Source organism: Saccopteryx bilineata, chromosome 6 (genome assembly GCF_036850765.1).
Source record: "Saccopteryx bilineata isolate mSacBil1 chromosome 6, mSacBil1_pri_phased_curated, whole genome shotgun sequence".
Taxonomy (NCBI): Eukaryota; Metazoa; Chordata; class Mammalia; order Chiroptera; family Emballonuridae; genus Saccopteryx; species Saccopteryx bilineata.
This window is the reverse complement of record NC_089495.1, coordinates 145,660,848-145,683,356: the sequence shown is the minus strand read 5'-3', so window position 1 is coordinate 145,683,356 and position 22,509 is coordinate 145,660,848. Positions and strand designations below refer to the sequence as shown.

The 22,509-nt window shown below is 39.5% G+C and overlaps 1 long non-coding RNA gene across 1 annotated transcript; it reads left to right on the top strand.

The window, feature by feature from the left end:
* The first annotated feature begins 1,326 nt into the window (after window positions 1-1,326).
* On the top strand, window positions 1,327-8,027 carry LOC136307609 (uncharacterized). Its single transcript, XR_010725964.1, has 3 exons — window positions 1,327-1,435; window positions 6,823-7,098; window positions 7,934-8,027. It is a non-coding gene; the product is annotated as an uncharacterized lncRNA (long non-coding RNA).
* The last annotated feature ends 14,482 nt before the right edge of the window (window positions 8,028-22,509 follow it).

The window sequence follows — 22,509 nt, the reverse complement described above, 5'->3', positions numbered from 1 at the left end:
TGTGACCCCACCACTGGGACCTGGCTGCCCCCACAGCAAGGAGACAGCGCAAGCGCAGAGACTCCAGCGGGGGCGTGTCCAAAGCTGTGCAGCCAGAGCACTTTGCGAATGCCATTTATTTCGCAACACCATCAGATCTTTTCTGGGCGTTCACTCCACCTAGCCTTCAGAAAAGATCATGTTTATGTGTGCAGCACATGTTGGGTGCTGGTGTGGCAGCATTTTAAGAGAGGGGTTCCCAGAAAGAGGGCCATGGCGGCCTCTCCACCATTTGCAGGTGGAGCCCAGGACATAGAGAAAAGGTACAGAAAAGAGGCAAGGTGGCTGCGAGTCTCGGTCCTGCTAGTTGCTGGGTGACCTTGGGCACATCACCACCCCAAGCCCCACTTGCTTTATTGCAGGGGTATGGTGAGAATAAACAGAATCATCTAGGTAAGTGAGCAGGCACAGTGCTGGAACACGGTGAGTACAAAATAAACCTAAGCGTTGACAATATTACCTCTTGCGGCATCAACTTTTCCTATTGTTGTTTTTATTATTGTTATCACTATCTTCGTGATTGGCCAGGTAGTGCGAAGAGCATTTACCCTGACTGGCTTCAGATCTGCCCCATGCTGAAGCCAGGACACTCGCCTGTCCCCTGGGTTTAGAGGGCTGCTGAGCATGCAGGTCGATTTAGCCCACGTCTCCCTAAAAAGCGTGTGAGGCCCTTTTGGGGTAAAAATCTGTGTAGTCTCTGGTCCCAGGACATCAAAGTGGCTTTATCTCTCTTGGCAGGTTAAGCTACTAGGAATACTGAACATTTTTCTGTCACACCCATTGCCAAGGGTGCAATTTGGGAAAACAAATAGGGATTTATAGATAGCAACTTTCCTCTTCTTCTATTGATAGCTGGAGATAATTCATGCCTGGGTTTGGACAAATGCAAAAATGTGCATTTAGTTTGTATTTGGATTCGTTCCTCATGAATATTTGTCATCTTAACCTAAAATTCAGGCACTTCTCTGTTTCAACAGATGGGAGGAGGTACTGTGAAAGCCTACCATATCACAAGGGGAGAACAAGGTTAAATTAAATTCAAGGATAGGTCTTGGCATGGCGGGACAAAGTGTGCATCACCATATATTTCCCCACGAAATACAGAATGTGCTTTTAGGTGTGGCTTGCATTCTTGCAAAAACAATGGGATGGAAATATTTATAGACCATGTTTGTCTGATGATTTAACTCACTGCAGGAATATGGTTTGCAGATAATTCTTGATACCCTACTTTCCTTTAATGAAGGCCTAAGTCAGAGCCTGGATCAGCATATATCATGTTTCCTTGTCAATGATGAAAAAAGGAGTTGGGGGCCCTGCTGCTTTTCCTGTCCTCTTCTGCTGGTTGACATCCCGTTTCCTGAGGCCACTGCTGGTGGCTCCTACAACATGGCAGGTAACAGACCGAGTTGGATCAGCTGGTGACACTGGGGGTGGGGGGGGGAGAAATAAATGGGAGAGAATAGGAGGAAAAGATAGAGAAAATGAAAAGAATTGGAGAAGAAAACCTTCATATAATGCTTCTTCTACTACATCACACCAATTCATGCAATTCAATAGAAGAATGCACTTCTCGATTCCTCTGATGAGTTTTTACTGAGCCCTGACTATATGCTTACATACCAGACACTGTGATTAGGACTGGAGCAAAATTAAACTTTGGGATAATGAACCCAGAATCCATCTAACACTGAACACAGAACTCTGGTTTGCATACTTTTTCCCCCTGAAAATTTCCAAAATGCCAATAGCACAATAATTCTTGCCCTCTGAGAATAAGCAAGAGGCCATGTAAGATCTTGGCATTCCTTTTATATCAAAGGGAAAAAAAAAACGGCATTCACCATATTTTAGTTTAATGTATTTTTATTAACAGAATTTTTTAAAGACAAGCAAATCCTGTGTACTATATCTAATAAATCTTTCAATGTAATGTTATTGATTATCTAGGGATTTTCACTGACTTTTCCGTGACCAATACAACTTCTCAGAACAATTCTGGTTGACTAGAGGCCACACAGAAAATCTGTCTAGAATGATAAAAACACAACACTTCAGCTTTGTAAGAGATGCTAGAAGTCATATCTGAGTGCACCTTCGTGTATAGATAAAATGAAGAAACACAAAGAATAACTGAAGAACCATTTCAGTGAAAATCTTTCCGAAGAGTAGTTCAGGCACAGCTTAGCTTTATTGAGAACCTCTTATGTTCCTGATTTAGTTACAGACACCTTCATCCATCTTTTAATTTTTCCTAGGAAACTAGGACGCAGATATAATGTTCTATATTTAACATGAGGAAAGAAAAGCTCCAAGAAGGTAGATACCTCACCCTGGGCCCCACACTTAATCTGACTTCGAGACAGAAGTTTCACTGTATTATAGTTAGTAAAGAAAAAAATTCTATTACCCAACTTCTCAAAGTTTCTCCCACATTGCACTTGACAATTTCTCTGATGAGTTTTATTTCCTGTATGAAATTATTTTACCATGAGCCTCTTTTTTGCTGTAGTATTCAAGAGCACTTTTTCATTTACCGGCTGTTTTAATTAAGAAATTAAAATATAGATTTGTATTTATTTTTCAGGTTCCCAGAATCTATATAAAAATTATTGGCTAGATAAATTATATATTTCCTAATTCTTCTTAAAGGAAGATTTTTTTAATTGTTAAAAGCAAATTTTGGATAATAACTGAGCAACAACAAAAAAACAGAGAAAACAGGAGTTAAAACAGGGTCACTTTTATAGCCTATTAAAGAGGAAACTCAAAGACTTTATAGGCCAGCTCAGCTCTAACTGGGTAATTAGGGCCAATAACACAGCCTCACTGTGTAGATGTGTGTGTGGAGAAAGCAATTGTACCCAGGTGACTTGCCTCCCACTATATAGCAGTTATCTCAAAATTACTAGAGGTGAAATTTTAAATACAGGTTGCTGCTCCCCAGCCTCAGAAGTTTTAAATTTAGCAAGTTTAGGGTTCCTCAGAAATCTTTATTTTGCTTAAAGCTCTTTCCAATGATTCTTTTGGTCAGCCATGTAGAGCCATCCATCATGTTAACATTTCAGTCGCACCAGACATTCTATTCAGCTTGGAGCTTTGTTATCATGTAAGTCGTGGATGCTTGGGGGGGGGGGGGGGCTCAAGTATCCTCTTAGCCCAGATGATATATTGAGGGGACTCAAACCTTGATGGAATTTTGGTCACCACATGTGGCATGGTTCACTTGTCTCATGGTGGTAAACTCTAAAGCTGTTTACAATGTCCATAATTTTAGTTGTCAGCATGGCAACTCTCTAGGTAAGAGACAAGTTTTGAGTATCTACTCCGTGCCAGGCACTGTCCTTGGGACTTTACCTCTAAACCTTCCATTTTCAAGATTTCCTGGAACATTCAGGCACAGAACTTTCTCCCTGTTGCATCTGCCAGGGATTTTATTCCATGTTACCAGGTGGGGGGGGCATAGTAGAGCAATGTGGTCTTCTGCTGGGCACATGTATCATTGGTTATGACAGTGAATTGTACCTAAAGGCCACCGATCTTAGAGGTGGTGCCCTAGGTCCCAGAAGGCAGGGAAACAATAAAACAAAAAAAATCCAAAGATCACTTTTAGAGTTTTTCAGTTCAGAGGCCAGTGGGAATAGAGAGCAATGATAACTAGAGTGGTCAGAAAAGGCAGTGTTCTCAGAAATAATAAGCAAAGGCTTGGTGACAGGAGTGCCTAGCTCGTACCAGCAGACGAAGACCTGTCTTGCCTACATGATGAGAGCTGGTGAGAAACAATAAGATCAAATAAACCCATGAGACACTGTTTGGGACACAGACTGAGGCTGAATTATGAAGGGTGGGTGTTTTTTATTGTCTGTTCTGTTATAGAGGGCTGAAGTCTCAACCTCAACTATTATCTCCCTTAAGAAGGAGAAGACCCCTGCATTATTCCATACGTAGGTGGGACATAAAAGTGAGACTAAGAGACATTGATAAGAGTGTGGTGGTTACGGGGGGAGGGGAGAGAGGAAAAGGGGAGGGGGAGGGGCACAAAAAATTAGAAGGTGACAGAGGACAATCTGACTTTGGGTGATGGGTATGCAACATAATTGAAAGACAAGATAACCTGGACTTGTTATCTTTGAATATATGTATCCTGATTTATTGATGTCACCCCATTAAAAAAAGGAGAAGACCTCATCGGCTCTTAGTGGGAATAAAAGTGCTTTGTCCATACATAATTTTCCTTATGTTTAAAAGGCCTCCATGTTGCTTTTGACATCTTAAATTTTCAAAGGGACGGAAAAAAGCATGTTTAGTTGCTGAATATTTCTGTATATCTTAAGGACCTTTCATATTTATCATCAGAGACACACCAAAGCACATTACAAGTAATGTGAGCCAGCTGGAGTTTTGCAGGCCAAAATCAGTTGAAGGTTTAATAGTAAAAACCATCTTTTTGTTAACATTTTTCTGGAGCACATCACCAAAGAATGCATGGCCCCTTTCTACATTTTTCAGAAAAGAAGTGTCTTACTAGCTTTTTTTCTTAGGTGTCCGAACACATCTAGGATATGAAGGATTGGTCTGGTTTCTTTCAAGAACTCTTTCAAAGTTGTCTGAACCATCTTCTGAACATTAGTGACATTCTTTTAAATGTGGATTTGTGTATTCTCCAAATTCGCCCACTTAAACCATATCTAATACACTTGCACAAGACTAGCAAAACCTTCTTATCTGGCATATAAGCTAACCTGTTTCCCCTGTGCTGGTCCAAGCACTGGTGGTTGAAAAAGTAATTGAAGATAGCTATAGAGTTTGGGCATTTTCACCGTTCCCTTCCGTCTCAGAATGCTGACTGGGTCACAGTTCATGGGTCCCAACATGGAATTCTATAACATCCACTGAAATTCAAAAGAGGGGGCAATGGTAAGTGGTGTGGCCTCCAGCCTAATACCAGTCTCCTGAGTACACCATGGTCCTTCCTGATCCAACCCTTTACACATATTGTCCCAAACATAACTCAAGGTCCATTTTATCCTGCTTCACCTCTTCCCTCCACCCTGCTCTACGCTAGTGTATAAGGCATTGCACATAATATTATCAGACTGTGAACTGCTTAAAGGCAAGGATTTTGTCTTATTAATTGCTCCATAATCTAGCCTTCTAGCTAACGTGGAAACGGAAACAGAGTTCTGAAATATCATGACCTGTATGCATGGTACACTGCAGGAAGTTATTACATGATTGCACAAGGAAAGATGAGCAAAGAAATAGCTCTAGGTAGGCTGTTTATTAGATATACAAATCTATCTTTGGAGCAAGATATTATACAAAGGAAAAAAATATCATGCTCATGTACACAGCATTGAAGTTGAGCACATCTAAAAATTTCCCAACAAAGTTCCTCTGGAAGAAATCCTTAGATTGAAAATCTTAGATCTAAGGTTCACCTCCAGAAGAACTTTGGTGGGAACATTATACACGCACTAAACTCAATTATCTAATTTCATCTTCTCAACAACCCTGAGGAAGTGGTTACTATTCACATGTTACAGATCTGTAAACCGAGATGCAAAGTGGTTAAATGCTGACTTGGGACTCTATCAGAACTCATAAATTTAAATGCTATGCTTTTCTCTCTGTTACAAGAAGTAGGCTGAAGAGGAAGAGGGTAAATTACATCGTTGAAGGTGCCAGAAATGAAACTCCAAACCATTACTTAGCCCACTACCTTGTACCTGATGCAAGAGAACTGCTTTGATCAATGAGGGGTGTCGTGTGGTTCTATTTTAACCTCTAGGGATTTAGCTTCTCTAGCTTTTCTTTCAAGTTTGAACGACTCAAACTCAAACTTGCAAACTCCTCGGGGTCCCAAGAGTCCTCTTGCTCCTGGTCACTGGGCACGGCTGTGCACAGTGAAGATGGTGGACGAAACCCCACTAGCAAAGGAAAAAGATGAGTCGTAGCTATGTGCTGACTTCCATTGGTGCAGCTGTGGAGAGGCGCGGCTGCCGCCAACATCCGCTGACGTCTCTTTGTGCCAACAGCCCAAAATAGAAACCCCTGAGAAAAGCCAGGAGCATCCCTCAGAAACACAAGAAGTCTGTCTGGGGGTTAGTTACATGGAAAGATTACACACTGAGCATTGAGGCTTCTGCTGGTTTGCCCCTGTGATGAATTCCCCCCAAGCCACCCCTCCCCCTGCCTCCCAAGTCATACTCAGTAGCTGGGAATGCTCTTAGGAGCCGTCTTGTAGTTCTGTCTATTCAAGAGAAATAAAGCGTCACAAATACGAAATTCATATTTTGGCAAGTAATACCATTTGCCATCTTCTATCTTCCCACAGATTTCATTTCACTTAAATAAAACCTTCCTGGGGATTTGGGGCTGTGTAGACCCACCAAAGGCAAAACCCCAGGCAGAAAGGGTAGCTTGTTTGCTTTTCCAAGTGACATTTCCTCAGATGTTTGCTGCCCCGCTGTGCAAACATAGTTACGCATGAAATAAAGTAAAAACAAAAAAAAATTAAACAGCAGTTAGTGGTTGGATGTTATTTCCAGTTTGGAACCACTGACAAGGCTGCTATAGAAAACTCTTCCCTCTGTTATTACAAAATAACAGTTTGTGGATGGTGAAAAGAAAACACAACCGAATTTTCTTTTAACTTCAAATACAGAAGCTGGTGCATCTATCATTACCAGCACATTACAATACATTATGGGAGAAGGTCATTGTAACTTTAGAGGGGTTATTTCCATCCGTGTCTCTCATCCTCTCAAAATTGTTACACAGGAACCAGGCTGATGCCAAAGGCTCTGCTAAAGAAAACATGCTGAGCCAAAGTGAGAGAATTCAAGAGAATAAAGCAGAACCAAAAGGTCAATGCCTGGGACCCAATACCAAAGTGGTTTTCGTCACGATGTACTGTGACACAGGAGCACCGAAAACAGCTTCTCTCCTCTTCTCCTTCACGTCTGCCATATGTCCACTTCCGCTTCTCCATACAGACTGTCCTTTATCCAAAGACCACCCAGATGGTCCTTGTCAACATCCATGGCACCCATCTAGGTACAGTAAAGGTTCTTCCAACTCTTCCCTTCAGAATTTTGTCATTACCTCTTTCTACTGATGATGATGATGATGATAAAAACAACAGCAATAATAGATTGAATAGTTATTGAAGGTTTACTACATGCCCTGTCACATTCTTATTTAAACAACGTAACAATCCTATGTGATGGTGATTAAGAACGTGCTTTGCTTTTTGGTTATGTGTCTAATTGAACTGTTGTTATTTGGGAACCTCCTTGACAGAAGGGTCTGAGCTTATTTAATCAACATATTCCTTAACCCCAGTCTCTAGTCAGTGCTGAGTCAGTGCATATGAAACAACTGTCCACAGGAGAGCCACATGTTCCAGAATACCTGGAGAGATGGTGATCATATCTGTGCTAAATCAGCAGTATAGATTATACAGAACAATAAACCAAAAAAAAAAAATGGCCAGTAAATGAAAGTGCTGTTCAAGTTCACCTTCTGACTTGCCTTATCATTTTCAAAGAAAATGCAAGTAAACTAACATTTTCAAATGAGTACATCTTTATAATTTGCAGTTAATTTACAAATGTGGTTTCTGAAAAAAACGTAAATGAATAATAATTGCACAGAATGAGGAACACAGTTCAAAGTGCTCTCCACTGTAATATCTATCTCCATTAAATGTTTCTTAGCACTTGGAAGACATGACCTTGAGTCAGGGCATTGAGGTTGGCATTGCTCTTTAATAGGTTACCACAGCCATAGAACTTGGCATCATCATTTTGGAAGATTTTTATAGATTATTTATGGTTTTATATAGAAAAGTAAAAATAACTTTTTTCTTTCTCTCTAAAATGAACTAAAGCCACCAAAGAGAAGACAAAACAGAAAGAGCCACGCTATCTTTGATGAGTCTGTGGAACACTTATAACTTCGAACTACAATGTACAGAAAAGGGCTACTGAGAAAAATGAAATGGAGGGGATGGTAAGAGAGGACACCAAGAAAAGGCACCTATCTTTAAAGATCTGGGGTCAGAGCTGGATGATGAGCACAGAGACTCCTTGTTTGAGAGGATACAAGAAGTGAGTGGAGACTCACAGGACGAGCCTCTCTATTCCAGTGTGATTCTGTGGCATGGCAGGCAAACTAGGGTTGACCAGTAAATGAGCACCATTTTTGAAGAAGCAGATGGTAGAGGAGAAAGAAGGGGAATCAAATATCTCTGAAACTTAAAATAAGATCACACAACACCACCCCCCAAGACACACACATAAACATACTAACACAATGGCCTCATGCCCATCATTTAGTTTTACTATAAACAGAAGAGCTTTTCAGTGCTCATGGCTCTTATTTTTACCTTCAGGGCAGAGTGTTGATGAGCAAGTTTCTGTAGACAGACTCAAACCCCTGCTTGCCTGTGACTCAAGTTGCTTCTAACCACAGCTTCCTCTTCCTCCCACTGGTCCCTTGTCCACAAAATCTGTTCATAAATGTCTTGTCCAAGAATTCCCTCCATTTAAATGTAATAATAAAATAAAACGAATATTATCACTAGTATTCATTGCATTATTAGCAAGAAAAATAATAAAATTTAATATCAAACCTATAGAACATATTTTTTTACTTATCAAAAAATAAGATATTGTACAATACGAACAGAAGGCAGATAAAGAATAATTCCAGTTTGGGGAAAAATATGTTGTTCATACATATGTGATTCTGTTTCTGGAGTCTATTCTGTTCAATTGTTCTATTTATCTGCCTTTATGCTAACAGTACTGCATCGTGATTAACATAACTAATACATCTTGAAATCAGGTAGTGTTATTCTTGTACCTTAGGTTCTTCCTTTTCAAAGATTTCTAGGTCTTCTGAATTTACATGAATTTCAGAACCTTCTTGTCAATTGTACAAACTTTCCACTGAGATTTTAATGGGTTTGCCTTGAAATTGCAGATTAATTCACAGAAGGCTGACATCTTTACAAATTTGTGTCTTCTGATCCATCTGCTGATAACACACCATTCATTTAGGTCTTAATTTCAATTAGCAATGATTCTTGTTTTTAGTGTGTATAATTTGTATAACTTTTGTAAGATTCATGTCTAAGCATTTCATATTTTTGATTCTCTTGAGAACTCATTATTTTTATTACAATTTTTAATTGTCAATGGCTAGTATGTACAAAAACATTAATATTTGGATATTAATCTTGTGTCTTTCAACTTTGTTGAACCAGTTTTTAGTTCTATAACTTTTTGGGATTCCATAGGACTTTCTACAAAAATAATCATGCTGCCTATGAATAGAAATTACTTTCCTCCTTCCTTTCTTTTCTGTATGTCTTCTTTTTTCCTTACTTTATTGCACTGGCTAGAACCTCCAGTTAAATAGCAAGAATTAGAATATGGATGTTATTTTGACAATATCACACTAAGCTAAATCAGTCAGATGAAGAAGGACAAGAACCATACAATATCACGCATATCTGAGATATTAAACAGAATACAGCAAGCCAACAACAACCACTACAACAAAAGAAAATTATAGACACAGACAGCAAACAGTATGGTGGTTACCAGGAGTGAAGGGGGATGAGAGGAAGATGACTAGGGAAAATGGGATCAAATATACTGCTCACAAAAATTAGGGGATATTTCAAAATAAATATGAAGTGATAAAAAAAGAAGCATTTGATTTTTTTTAAATAAGAACATCAGAAAAGCAAACGACAAGTCAAAGAAAGTTGTTTGATTATGCAAGTGAGATGCAAAACCGATTTTTATTTCATTGGTGAAGGTGCACTAGACAAAAGGCTGAAAGTCCTGGAGTGTCTGCACATTCCCTGATTCCCTCAGTTTTGTGAGCAGTGTCTATGGCAGTGAGCACACAAGCCAATACATAGATAATATATTAAAAATTGTGCACCTGAAACTTACATAATGTTACTAACCAATGTTACCCAATAAATTTAATTTTTAAAATGAGAACATTCTTGTTTTATTCTTAATATTGGTACAAGAGTTTTGAGACATTCATCATTAAGAATAATGGTAGAAGTCAGTTTCTCTCAGAGGCTTTTAGGTTGAAGAAGTTACATTTTATTATTGATTGCTAAGAGTTGTTTTTGTAGTTTTGTTTAAAACAGAAATGGATGTTGCATTTTGTCTAGAGCTTTTCCCACATTCCTCATAAAAGTATATCTTTTTTTTTTTTTTTTTTTGTATTTTTCTGAAGTTGGAAACAGGGAGGCAGTCAAACAGACTCCCGCATGCACCTGACCAGGATCCACCCAGCATGCCCACCAGGAGGCAATGCTCCACCCATCTGGGGCATTGCTCTGTTGCAACCAGAGCCATTCTAGTGCCTGAGGCAGAGAACACAGAGCCATCTTCAGCGCCAGGACCAACTTTGCTCCAATGGAGCCTTGGCTGCGGGAGGGGAAGAGAGAGACAGGGAGGAAGGAGAGGGGGAGGGGTGGAGAAGCAGATGGGCGCTTCTCTTGTGTGTCCTGGCTGGGAATCGAACCCGGGATTCCTGTATGCCAGGCTGACGCAATACCACTGAGCCACCCGGCCAGGGCAAAAAATATATCTTAATTCAATAAACAAACTCTGAATTGAGAGACAGAGTGTATATTTTTAATCCAATCTGACTGGCTCTGTCTTTCATTTAGTGAGATTAACCAATTTACAATTAGTGTACTTTCTGTTCTTTGTAATTATTTCTTATTTCTAAACTTCTTTATTTTCTCTCTCGATCTCTTTTTCTTCTGTATTCTATGAATAATTAAAATTGTCTTCTTTTATTAAAAATTCTACATTCTATTTTTATTCCTATGATTTTGGACTTAAATTATGACACCTACATATATTTTATTATGCCTTTTTAGTGTTTAAGCTTCTCAAATAATCTAGTTCCTTTACTTGCAAAAGAATGGTCTCTTACCTTCTTCAGGTTTCTTTGACTTAAAACATAAGCCATTTCTTAAAATATCTGAAATAAACTACTGTAATAAAAATAGTAGTTGAAGTCAGTAAAGAAAGAACAATGTGTTTAAAAAATGATGTTGGCATAATTATCTACCTATCAGGAAAAAAATAAAGTTAAATCCCTAGTACACTTCATGTAAAAATAAATTTCACATGGATTAGAAATCTAAATATAAAGAACATAAAATTATGAGCATTTAAACTAAATCATTTAGAAGAATATTGATATAACCTCAGGGTAGAGAATGCCTTTCAGCCAAACAGGAAACCAGAAACCATAAATGAAATCATGGCAGATTTCTTACATTCCATATTTTTTTAAATGACACATTTCATTTGTTTTATATTTTTATCATGATCCTTATATACATTTTTATAAAATGTTGCAAGTTATTTTTTCTTTTATTCTTGTTGAGAAAATTATATGACTATTTTTGTCACATAACTAAAACCTTTTTGCGTATCCCATTTATCATTTTAAAAGAATCTATTCTTTTGTTCTTGAAAATATTTTTTTTGTAGATCACTAACTTCCTGTGCTGGTCCAGATGTCATCATGTGATTTATTTCTCCTGTACCTCTCAGCTAATTGCACTGTATCTTGTAGCTCATGTTTTCTTTATCTCACGCAGTTTTTTGAAATTTCATTTCCTTGAGTATATCTTCTAGAAACTTCCTGACACTAGTACCTGAGAAAATTTCTATAGATGTTTTCATTTTTTTCATATGTTCTGATAACTTAGTTGTATATAAAATTCCAAATTAAAACTAACTTGTTCTTAAAGCCTGGAAGGAGTTCTTCCATTGTCTTCAGCATCCACTACTGACAATAAAAATTCTGACGCCAGTTTGATTTCGATCCACTTAACTTCTGTGATTTTCCCTTTTTTAAAAAATATTTTATTTATTGATTTCTAGAGAGAAGGGAGAGAGAGAGAGAGAGAGAGAGAGAAAGGGAAGGAGCAGGAAGCATCAACTCCCATATGTGCCTTGCCCAGGCAAGCCCAAGGTTTTGAACCGGCAACCTCAGTGTTCCAGGTCGACACTTTATCCCACTGTGCCACCACAGGTCAGGCTGATTTTGCCTTATAAGAAGTTTCTCTTTATCCTTTGTGTTCTAAAATATTGGGAAAAGAATAAAAGAATCTCTGTGTGTGTTACCTTGAGGTCATTTGGATATTACTTTTGAATAAAAAAATCTTATTTTTTTTTCACCTCTGATAAATTCTATGCTCAAGATCACTTAAAGTTTCCCCTTAATTTGAAAAACCATCTTTATACAACTCTGGTAAATTGTTTTCTATCATTTATTTATTTAAATTCCTCTCCATTTTTTTTATGTTCTCTCTTTCTAGAATTTTATTGAATGTCAATTTTTTTAGTACTGCATATAGGTTACTTATTCTGTCATATTTATCCTTTTCTTACCCCCTTCTGGAAAAGATTATCAATTTTGGTTCTTAGCCCTTCCATTAAACTTTAAAATCAGGTAAACAATTTTTAATTTCCGAGAAGTCTTATATTTTTTCATTTTTTTCTTTTCATTTTTTATTTCAATTCTTGTTTTATAGAAGCAACAATATCTCTCTGACTCTATTTCGAACAGTTCACTCATGTCCTATGAACTATCTATTATTTGTTTTAGGTTTAACTGATCTGGACTTAAACCAGTTTTCTTAGCCCTGGCCGGTTGTCTCAGTGGTAGAGCGTCGGCCTGGCGTGGGGGGGGGGACCCCGGTTTGATTCCCGGCCAGGGCACATAGGAGAAGCGCCCATTTGCTTCTCCACCCCCCCCTTCCTCTCTGTCTCTCTCTTCCCCTCCCGCAGCCAAGGCTCCATTGGAGCAAAGATGGCCCGGGCGCTGGGGATGGCTCCTTGGCCTCTGCCCCAGGCGCTGGAGTGGCTCTGGTCCCGGCAAAGCGACGCCCCGGAGGGGCAGAGCATCGCCCCCTGGTGGGCAGAGCGTTGCCCCTGGTGGGTGTGCTTGGTGGATCCCGGTCGGGCGCATGCGGGAGTCTGTCTGACTGTCTCTCCCCGTTTCCAGCTTCAGAAAAATACAAAAAAACAAGACAAAACAAAAACAAACAGTTTTCTTCATTAATGCATTCATTTTCCTCATGTTTCTGGTAAAATCTTGATTATTTGTTACAGTTAAGCATGAAGAACATTGTTGATTTTTACAGGTAGTTGAAATACTGTTCTCATATGCCTTCCTCTTGCTGAGCTAATTAACTGGGGACTCTATGTCTGGTGTTGAAATTGTCAACTGGAAGGTTTTACTCTAAAGTCTGCACACAGAGCAGAGTTGGTCATTTGAATCCCAAGTTCCGTATTGATAGGGCCTTCACAAGACTTAGTCTTTCTCAAGAGGTAAGTTAAGTGCTGTCCAAGGACCACGCTCTTGTTTTTGCTTTTCCCTGTTTTGTTTGCCAGCCAGCCAGCTGCTGTGTGTGAGGGTGCTGATCAGGAGGGGAGCCAGCAGGAATATTGTCTCTTTTCCATTGTGTACCTGGTAATTCTAAGTGCACCCTCTTCCCATATTCTTCCATGAAGACTGGATTTACCTCTTTCTGTGACTTTACATAAAAAAGACAGAAAACACAGAAGTGAATAAATCAACAGGCAATATAATTTCACACCATAATTACCATGAGAGAAATAAAATACAGTAATTATTATGAGAAGAGACAGTGAGAGTTACCTTACTTTTTGCCTCAAAAAATTAGAGATAATTTTCAGAGCAAATATTTGGAAAGAAAGAGCATGGAGATCCTGAATTCTTTGCTTTTGCTGACATTTCATATATGTTCCTGCATATATGAAAGATAATTTGCTGCAGTGGCCAGTGAAGCCAGAGACCAAGTGTACGCCAGTGTCCTTCTTTGAGGTCCGCTGATTTGAAGAGTGGGTTTTGAGACAGGACTTGCAATAAAGTAGTCTATTTTATTTAGAAAAAAAATTTAAAGCAAATTAAAGTGGTTCTAACATCACTGTAAATAGGAGAGAGGAAGGAACATTTAAACTTAACATAAAATTTTATTTTAAGTTCAATTAATACAAATCATTGATGTCTGTCTATAAAACAGAAACTGTGTATGCACAATCAGTGTCTGGCACTATGCACTCTCAAAAATAATAAAACTAAACCTGCATTACTTTTAAATATCCTATAAAGCAGCCTTCTTGCCAAATTAGATTGACCCTTTCCCTTGTTAGTTCAAACCAGTGGGGTTTGACTCCATGCCTGGAAATGTATAGAAAGGACCAGATGTAGAGAAGTCAGGAAACTAGCAAAACCCCAAATTTCACATAATCTGGCTCAATTGAGAAGACTCAAGGGGAGCAGAAATCTTTCGGTAAGGATGGAAGAGTGAGCCTGCTGAGAAGGTAGGCCTGTTTAGAAAGGCAGGTGGGACAGGGAAGAGGGCCAGGGAAGTCAACCGTTTCGCATTAGAATGCCAATTTGAATGGAATCAGCATATTAGTTGGGTCAGGATCAAACAGGGTGCACATTCTCCATTTCTTTCCTGCAACACTATCTCCTGCCACCTGATTCTTTTTCTTCTCGCTTTCACTGAGGTCTCCAGTCATGAATAAATAGAAGAAGTATTTTCCAATTTATGTTCCTCAGAACGGAAAGCAGGTTTCACGGGAAGTTAGTATCTCGTCAGGTGCTACAGGATACAATGAGCTCTGTAACCAAATAAGTTTGGGAAATTTTGTGTCAAAATGATACTTTTTGTTTAATGCAAAACTCCTCAGAATCTTGAGCTGCTAACACACATTGGGAATCTCTATGGTGAGACTAGAACACGCTCTGTTTTTCAAATGTATTTGGCCCTGAGTGTTTTGGCAGGACAGCTTTCAGGGCTAATATTCTGTGGAGATGCATTGCATTAAACTGTATTAAGCATTTGGTGATCGTGGAAGCTAGAGAACTGAGGTTAAAATATGGACAACGTGCTCAAGTGTTAGGGGAGGTCGTAGTCCATCCCACGGATTGCTCTAACATAACAGGCCAATGCTTCTCGAATTACATGGGACAGAGGACCCATTTTGATCATTTGTTTTGCTTAAGTGACTAATTCATCTTGATTTGAACTTTTAAAAAATGCAATAAAAACCTATTTTTCAGAAAACAAAAAAAACAGACAAAAATATGACACCTTTTAGTTCTTATTAGATTCAACAGACATAAAATTACTCAGTTCAATTACTGTATCAAACTTTCTAAACCCAGACTCAATTTCTGGACTTGTGTCTCTGCAAACCAGTACCACGGCAGGTGCTGAGCGGCCCAGTTCCCATGCTGTGTGAGTAGCTGAGAACCACCACAGTGCCTTCAGATTTTTACCTGAAAGTTGGAACCAAAAGTGACCTTGTGAGACTGTCACAGAATTGTTTCTCTTCCTGCCACTCTGCACTCTAACAGCACCATAAAGAGGTGCAGAAAGCTCAGCGTCTGAGGCAAACTCTTACTGCTGTTTGCTGTCCCATCCCAGGATTCCTTTGCCTGGCCACTGTAGCAAATTATCTTGTCACTGTCGATTTCCAGGTCTCCAAATACCCTCATGGGAATCATGGCTGGTTACACGATTTGGCCACCCTGAAAATTACTCTGTGCTAAATGTGAACAACTGAAGTCCAAAACTGCAATCACATTTTCCCCCCAAACCTGTTATTCTGTTGTATGTTATGTATGCATGTGTGGAGATATATATATGTGTTTATATGCATAAATGAGTGTTTATGAACATCTCTTTTGGGGTACATTATATATAGGGTTGTAATCTTATATCCTTAGACCTTTCCTCTGTCCCTTTCTCTTGGGGTCCCCTCTGCAGGAGCCTGTGGACTTCTCCCTGTCTCACAATCAGACATCTAGGGCCCCCACTTCTGTCTCTCCAAGTGCTTATGCACTTCTGCATCTCTCAGAAGAGCTGTTCAATATTTTATTCTGTTCTTTTGACTGAATTAGAGCATTGGGAAGACTGTGATTCTCAGCTTTACCCCTGCTCTACCACATTCATACTCTGCCTCCTATCTCTGTCTAGTTTTAATTTAAGTCATCTCCAGTTGCATTATTAATTTCTATGTTATAGGAACAGGAGAGGGCAACAGACCTGCTAAGTGTTGTTAACTAATGACTTTTGGTGGATAAAGTCATTTTAGCCTTTATACGTCACTAGGTGATAATTTAAGTTGAAAAACCAAAGCGTCTCAGACCTATGATGAGGCAATTGCCTATACCTGCTCACTTTTGATTAACTCTGTTACTAGCATAAATAAATAAATAAGTAAATAAATAAATACCAAAAAAATAAAAACTACCCATATCTATTTATGAATAACCTTCTATCTGCACACAAAATCTTGGTCGTATAATCCCTAAAAGAAATACAAAGTTGTCCTTCTGTCTTTTTATTTATATTCCTTATTTTATACCCAGTTACTATCAGACATTGAAAGGAATTTAAGCATTTTTTAAAAACCAGTCTACAAGCCCTGGCCAGTTGGCTCAGTGGTAGAGCATTGGCCTGGCAGGTGGATGTCCTAGGTTTTATTGGTGGCCAGGGCACATAGGAGAAGCGCCCATCTGCTTCTCCACCCACCCCCCTCTCCTTTCTCCTCTCTCTCTCTCTCTTACCCTCCTGCAGCCAAGGCTCCATTTGGAGCAAAGTTGGCCTAGGTGAGGATGACTCCATGGCCTCTGCCTCAGGCACTAGAATGGCTCTGGTTGCAATGGAGCAACGTCCCAGATGGGAATAGCATCACCCCCTAGTGGGCATGCCGGGTGGATCCCAGTTGGGCGCATGTGAGAGTCTGTCTCTCTGTCTCCTGGCTTCTCACTTCAGAAAAATTAAAAAAAAAAAGTCAGTCTATTTATAGCTTTCCTTCTTTATGAGAGGGTGTGAGGTTATCATTTTCAAAATAATATTAATATATATCACCTCCCCAAACTTAGCATTTCTAACTTGACTATTTATTTGCAGGGAGAAGGGGGAGGAACAAATAATCAGGTGTCCAATGCTGTGCTGCGCTGCGTTTCTTCTACATAATAATGGGGTATGGCCGGCTATTACAGTGTGTTTGTAAAATCATAGTGCACTTTTGACTGGTCACAGGAAAGCAACAAAAGATGATAGAAATGTGAAATCTGCACCAAATAAAAGGAAAACTCTCCCAGTTTCATACCTATTCAGTGTAGTTCAATGTGGACTCACGCACAGATTTTTGAGGGCTCCTTAGGTAACTATCCCGTCTAGCCTCTACAGACTCATCACTGACTGATGGCCTACCAGAACGGGGTTTCTCCACCAAACTGCCGTTTCCTTCAACTGCTTATCCCACCGAGTAATGTTATTCCTATGTGGTGGCGCTTCGTTATAAATGCACCGATATTTACGTTGCACATTGGTCACGGATTCGAATTTAGTGAGCCACAGAACACACTGAACTTTCTTCTGTACCATCCACATCTCAACTGGCATGGCCATGGGCTGCTCTGCTGTATACACAGTGTTACGTCATCAACTGCGCATGCGCCCATGCTGCCACATCATCCTACAGAAACTGAGAGGGTTTTCCCTTTATTTGGTGCAGATTTCACATTTCTATCGCCTTTTGTTGCTTTCCTGTGACCGGTCAAAAGTGCACCATGACTTTACGGATACACTGTATTTGTCCTTATTTCACACCTCAGCCTTCCCCCAAAACTGCAAATAACATACATTGGTCATCGTATTACTACAACAATGGCAAAGAGGCAAAGAGGAGGCATTTATAGTGGGGACAGTGGGAGATATGTTTATAATTTGTCCAGAAAAAAAATACTGGTTAGACTTCTTTGATGTTTAGAAAAGCTCACAGATTTTTTTTAAGTGAGAATACAGCCATCTAGTCTGCTGACTCAAGAAAAGAAGCTCTTTTCCCCTTCTGCTCTATCAGTTGTCTTGCTCTCTGTGTAACTTGTTGACATGCACAGTATGAACTCATTAGGATGCACAAAGCATCCTAAACTGTCACCAACCAGGGCACCAAAGAGTTTAGACTCATTACCCACTGAATGAACCTTACATAACCTATAAGTAAAAAACAGCATTTTACTGTTAACAAAAATATACACCAATTTGACTTTCCTGAGTCACGATAAGGTTGATAATCAAGGCTCCTTGCTTAGCAAAATGTGGTCAACAAACACACCTGACAAGATATCTAATATTGTCGACATGTCATTGTTTCTTACTACCTTAGCACAGAATGACTCATCAACAATGCATAAAAGAATGCTAAGATCTAGTCATGTATTTAAATAGAGGACACCATGATCCTTAGGCCTTTTGTAACTACTATATTTCACCTCCCAAAGAACTAATAAAAGTCTGCTAGCAGGGCAATGGAAAAAAGAGCCCCAGCTTGGCCCACATATTTCTGACTGAGATACATTAATTCATCTCACAATTCCAGTAAAATCAGTAAAACTAGTGCTCACACTCAAGGACAAGGTCCAAGAAGCCAATTAGTACTTGAGTACTTGGAACAATGACTAACAACTCTCTTGCATGCGTGGGGGTAGGGTGGGGGCAAATAATGGGGTTACCAGATTGGTTCATATTTCCCAGTGAACTGGGGCCAGCTACCCAGCATTCTGACCAACTAATGTGCATCTCATTTAATGTAATAATATACATTAAGAGCTGTCAGGCCCTATTGTGGAAAATGAAGAACTACACATTGTACCACTTCATATGGAAGTCTGCATATGGAACCCTTTAAGGGTTCTTAAGAGACCCATTGGGGTTTCTAATTATTGTGAAACATCTCCTGGAATCCAGAGAGAGAAGGCTCTTGGCAGAATTGCTTGTGCCATTTCAAATCTTCACTGTGAAAATAATTAGATGATGAGATTTAGAGAGAAACCGTTAACGAATATTTTCTTAAGTCTCTTTTTAATGTACAGAAAATGAAAATCTGAAATCGGCAAGCACCGAAGAAAAACAGTATGGTGCAGTTCATTCTGGGGGTGGGCTTGGGGGTTTCTTTTTTCTGACTTTAATGCTTGGCTTCCTGTGGTTACAAGTGGGGGGGATTTTTTTCATTTTTTGAACATTATACAATCCTGTTGAAAATTGGACCAAGGGTTGTTTTTTTAAACTTCTGTTCTAACTTTCTAAATGCAAGCAAGCCTCCATTGTTCCTCTAGGATTATGTCTGTTTCTTTAGAGGGAACCCTGACATTAGAGAAACTTGCTTTAATCAAGCTTTAAAGTTATCTCCCCCTCCACACACCCAACCAGAACCAGAGACACTCCATCCTCTGAGACTGCGAGCCAAGCTAGCATGTAACCAATTAGGAGCCATTACTTGTACCCACGACACAGAACATATTTGTTCAATTAAAACAAACAAATATGATTAGGAGTTTACAAAGCAATGCTTAGGGGAAGATGGACATTTCAAAAGAAATGCTGAGTTAGGAAGGACGTGGCTGAGATAAAAGTAAGTTGCATGTAATCAGAAAGGTGAACTTAACAAATGGGGACACAGGAGTCAGACCTCATGCAATGCCACCAGCCTCTGGACCGAACACAGCCTGCTGCCTGGAATCCACAGACTTCATTCACGTGTTCCAGGTGCTCCAGCTTAGGGACTTCCTCCTGCTCCTATCCATTCACAACATCCCTATTTACAGAGCAGGAATCAAGCAGGAGCTGACTGAATGCCGTGGTTTCCTGTTCCAAGCTAGACAAATCTGAGGACCTTTGTGTTTGCTCTCCGGCACCACAGGCTGAGGCAGCTCCCATTGATCCCGACATCTGTCTGGACAGGGCATGGCTGCCACCGTGCCCTACCAGCCCACACACGTTCCCTGCAGTTGGAGAGTGGTCATCAAGTGCTGGATGGCCTCTCCTCACTGTAAGGGGAATCAACACAGAACTCATTGTGATTTATTCTATTCAACATTGATCAAAACGTCTCCACCCCTTCCCTGTTTTTTGAAATTGGGTTAAAGTCTAGTGTAGTTCAGATTCCCAAATCTCTCTTTTGACTCTGGATTTCTACAAAGTCCATTACCATCCATGAGAAAGATTTTTACCAGATGTCCAACAAGCAGTATTTCAGGTCATATATAAGTCAAAACAAAGGATGTGATAAAATTCCTGCCCACAATTTATTTTTACTATCTGATTCAAGGGAAGGCCAGTAGTTACAAAATGTAATTATTGAATACCTACAACGTTCACATTGATTACATGACTCTTGAGAAATTACAATATTTTATCGGTCATACAGGTATTTAATCTTTCTATTACTGTGGAACCATCTTGGGTGTTTTCGGTTTTTGATGCCCACAACCTATGCAATGTGTGAAAACTGCCAATTTCAGCACGTGTATCAGCAGTGTCCTTCTTGTTTCTGTCCCACATGTCAATGCAAGTCTGATATCCTCAGAACGCAACATGGCATCATGAGTTTTCTCACCCCACATTTCCCAAACAAATGTCCAGTGAGTTGCTGCTTCCAGAGATAAAGTTGGTGGGATTAACAGATTAACAAATATATATTTATCATATGCTGGGCTCTGTCACAGGTGCTGGGAAAAGAGTAGTACCAGTAAATAAAACAGACAACATCCTTGCCTTCATGGACATTCTGTTTAACTGGTGAGAATGAGACAAAAAGCTAAATAAATAAATAATGAAATGGTGGTATGTGCTACAGGAAAAAGTTAAAGCAGGAAAGAAGTGGTGAGTACATGAGAACTTCAATAGTTTCATTAAAATGTTTATGGAGCACCTACTGTAATGCATGTAGCTCTCATAGGCACTGGTTATACAACATTGAATAAAACAAACAAAAAAGGACAGAAATCTGTATTGCCATAGAGCTTTTGTTCCACTAGAAGAAGACAAAAGATAGAGAGATAAATAAGTAAGGTATATGGTGTATTAGATGATCACGAGTACTAATGGAGAGTCACAGGGATGTATGAAGGTGGGGACATCTCAGTAGGTCTCACTAAGAAGGCAACATCTGTACAAAGATTAAAAGAGATGAGCTGTGTGACATGTGACAGAAATACACAAGGAGTGTCCTTGATGGCCTTAGTAGCCTTGGACAGGGAGGGTGATATCTGTTCAATGTCCTTGCTGGTAGGGACCTTGGGGGTCTGCACCAGGAGAACAGAATGGTGGGATTGAGTATCTTCTTGTCTTTGTCCATGTAATCTTGCTTTCACGAGCTTGGTAAAGGTGTTTTGGGTTTTGTTTTTTTCTTTCCTTACTACCACATATTTCTTGGAGTTAGAGACAATCCTTTCAGGTTTTGACATTTTTGTCAGTGTCTTTATTCTTTATCAGTGTCCAGATCTTTGTGAGATTTTGATAGGAAGTCGGGATAAAGATGCAACAGAAGGTGCTCCCCAAATGCCATGTTAAACTATGAGGCATCTTATTTCATCTCGAAGACAGCTCTGCAAAATTTTCACTGTGAACTCCAGCTTTATAGGTGAAAAACTGAGACACAGAACTGTTAAATGGGTTAAATGGATCGTCCAAGGCTGGTGAAATGATCCCACAGCTTAATTTAGCAAACACTGGCCTTCATCTGACAACCACATCTATGTTCCCCCTTATATCCCGCATGCCTGGGAGCAGAGGCTGCTAACTGCTTTCTTATAATCATCTTCCTCCATCTTCCTTAGTAGTAAACATTTCTGTATGATTGGGGATAGCAATGTGGCCAGCTCTAGGACATTTCCCAGGTTTTCTTGCATCTAGAGAGTAGTCAGTGAAATATAAGAAGTTAGAGGGTGAGGTTCGGAGAAGCTCTTTGACAGGTCTGACTCAGCTGGGAGGTAGACTGCTTTATTCACTCCCCTCTCATTCTTTTTTTTTTTCTTCCTGAAACATGGATGTGACAGCAAGACTTCCAGCTGACACCTTGTGATCTTGAGGATGGATGCCATGTGTTAAGGATAGTACTGCAGAAAGATAAAAGGTACCCAGAACATTGATGATAGGATACATCTATTACACTCCCCCTGGACTGTCTCCCTCCTGATTTCCTTTACTCAAGAGAAAGGTAATCCCCCAACTGGTTTAAGACCCTGTTATTTCACATCATTCTTATCAACAGTCGGATGCAATTTTTAACTCATACAGTCTTTTCCATTATAGAATATGCTATCATGGGAAGTGACAGACTTATTTTGCCAGGCCACATTTATGTAATAATTATTAAAAGCTCTAAGCTTCAAAGCATATGGAAGTCAGTGCTTGGCACATGAAACACATTTTTAGAAAACCATGTTGAATATATTGAATGGTTATATTTTAGAGAAAAAGATCTCCAGATGATCAAATCTAGTATATGAGAAGACCTCATTTAAGAACCACTGAGTCCTGACTGATAAGCCCAGTGAAGACATCTTGCTTGGACA